The sequence below is a fragment of the Rhinatrema bivittatum genome, chromosome 9 (assembly GCF_901001135.1).
Source record: "Rhinatrema bivittatum chromosome 9, aRhiBiv1.1, whole genome shotgun sequence".
NCBI classification, from domain to species: domain Eukaryota; kingdom Metazoa; phylum Chordata; class Amphibia; order Gymnophiona; family Rhinatrematidae; genus Rhinatrema; species Rhinatrema bivittatum.
This window is the reverse complement of record NC_042623.1, coordinates 176,793,932-176,796,751: the sequence shown is the minus strand read 5'-3', so window position 1 is coordinate 176,796,751 and position 2,820 is coordinate 176,793,932. Positions and strand designations below refer to the sequence as shown.

General features: G+C 38.0%; 1 long non-coding RNA gene across 1 annotated transcript; it reads left to right on the top strand.

Annotated features, from left to right (window-relative positions):
- Positions 1-426: 426 nt before the first annotated feature.
- On the top strand, positions 427-2,412 carry LOC115099461. Its single transcript, XR_003858782.1, has 3 exons — positions 427-562; positions 920-977; positions 2,009-2,412. It is a non-coding gene; the product is annotated as an uncharacterized LOC115099461 (long non-coding RNA).
- Positions 2,413-2,820: the final 408 nt, after the last annotated feature.

The window sequence follows — 2,820 nt, the reverse complement described above, 5'->3', positions numbered from 1 at the left end:
AGGGAGTACCAGTGTAGGACACAAAGCAAGAGAAGAGTGGGGGATGGGGAAGAGAGAGAAGGGTAAACAGTGCTGGAGTCACTGCCACTGCCGAAGGAGGGAGTCCTGTCACAAAGCGGCAACTGGGGGGGAGAGGTGCCAGTTTCAGTTTCTGTACAGGCCACCAGTTAAATACAATGAAAATGTGGTCTTCCAGTTTGACTATATTAAGCTCTTCTAATGAGAAGGTTAAATACAAAAGCACATTGTAATTTTGGCCAGGAACATAAACAATATCAGTTTGCAAGCAGGCATCCAATTATTATTCCTCATAGAGAAGATCAGGCAGTCATAATAGCACCATGAGGTTTCTGAGAAGGGGAAAAATAGCAACTGATACCATTAAGCAAACAGATCAAGTCAGACAAAGAAAATAATATCTTATTATTTTTCTATATAAACTTGTCACTTTTAGAGTTTTAGGAAGCTTTTAACAGCGGCATATGCAAGATAGTTTTGCAAGCACTTACCATAACCTTGTAACTGAGCTAGGGTGGATATCATATCTGGCATTGTTTCAAGGGTAAGACCTATCTCCTCTGAAAGGGTTGCCCTCCCTCTGATATTTTGCTGTGACTTGTTTCTTGTTTATGTTGTCCCCACACATATGCCTCTCTGTTCTGCAAAATTCCTGAAAGTCAGATAAATGGCTCTTTAAGGAGAAGTTTTCCAGAAGGGCAAGTCGTGGGGCTTGATTTGCGGAAGCTGCTGCAAATAGATATTTGGGAAGATTGGACAAATTAAAACAAAAAGAAATGCTATTCATCAGTTAAGCAGAGACAGAGTGCATGGGAGGTGGGAGGGTCAAATTTGGGTCTGAGTCATGCAATGAATTTTCAAAATCATTACAGTATGCATGCTCATAATCTTTCCTTTTCAGACATGCAAAGAGGCTTGGATGATACTGGTCCCATACAGATAAAGGCAGGGAAACTGCAGTAAGTACCTGCATGCATTAGTGCAAACAAATGACAGGAAGCCAAAAATGCTGGTCTACATTTCAATTGCAAGCTTATCTAATTTGCATTCTCTGTTATCTATTAGATTTGTACCCTGCTCTTCCAATAACAATACTGCTCAAAGCAACTAACAGATAATTCAGCATATATATTTCAATACATTTTATAAATATAAAAATTTTTCCAGGGGTCACTAATGGAAGCATATATCCCATTGCTAAAAGTGTTGTATTGGATGTTCGAATATCAGTGAGTGAAATTTAAAATTTTAGGTTTAGTTGTTAAGGTTTTAAATTGCAATGGCCCTTCTTATCTTGCAAGTCTTCTTGAATTTTATACTCCCTCACGAAATCTGAGGGCCTCAGGGAAATCATTGCTGGAGATTCCTTCTGTTAAATCTACCTGCCTATTAAGAGACAGCTTTTTTCTCTATAGGTCCAATACTTTGGAATCCCTTTACTGAAACCTTACATACCATGGAAGATGTTGCAACTTTCCATAAACATTTGAAGGCTCTCTTTTTTTTAAGAGATGAAAGCACATGAGGTTTTTATTGAATACTGTATAAAGAAATACTTCCTTAGATTAATCCTCAGTCTACTCCTTTCACCCTCATTCCATGACCCATCATTCCAGAGTCTCCTTTCTACTGAAAGTGACTCGCCTCTGTGCATTGATACCTCTGAGGTATTTAAAAATCTCTATCATATCACCCTTATCTCACCTTTCTTCTAGAGTACATATATTTAAGTCTGCCCTTATATGCTTTCCAATGAAGATCACCAACTATTTCAGAAGTCACCCTCTGGACTGACTGTCCTGTTTTTTATAAACTTTTTATTTATGGAAAATTGGCATGTAACAAAACACAAAAAGCAAAATAGAGCAACAAGGCCAGCATGAATCCAATACAAGCTCCCCAGCAATAGTTAATTTGTACAGAGACAAATACATATACTGCTTACTTATAAAATTCCAAGTAACATTGCCTTAAACTTTTCTCTTTTCAGATTGTATTGAGACAACTCAATGTATGCTCTCTTTCTCTATACTGATGAAGCCAGTGCTCCATATTTGGAGTGAATTTCCAGAAAGTCGCTATGGTGAACTTTGCTGCTATGAAAAGTTGAGCAACCAATGGCTTATCTTGTCAAGAAATAAATGACCCATCCCAAACATTATACATTGTCTTAACAATTGCTGCAACCACTAGGCCTTTTGACTGTCATACAGTTTTTGTAATATATTATGTAATATAGTTGCTATCTCAACAAAATTGTAAGTTCGCTGTATCCTTCCTGCTATTACTCTCACTTGGTCCCTTAGACCGTTCCACATTCTCTCCCCTTTCTTTAGGATCCCCTGTTAATTGTAACTTTATCCTTCCTTTCTCCCTACTAGTTTTTTGGTTTCCCAGTTGTATGTGAACCGATGTGATATTCATTTGAATGTCGGTATATAAAAGTTATAAATAAATAAATAAATAAATCCCAACATGCCAGCAAGCTTAAAAGGGGGGTCATGTTTATTCCATTCTCAATAATGTCAGAGAATACCTAAGTTACATCCACCCAGAAGCATTTTATCTCCAGACAATGCCATCACATATGAAAACAAGTATCAGGTCCCCACACCCTCTCCAGCACCTTATAGCCACCTCCAGAAAGAGTTTATTAAACTCAACTCTCCTGCTACATACAGACAGTTGGTGTGCCTTTTGCCATATTGTTTTCCAAGAACCTTCAGTTCAATTTAGCCCAAGGTCCTCATTCCACCTGTTAATTAAGTTGGGAGGGTGTACCCTTACCATATCTAGCATGAA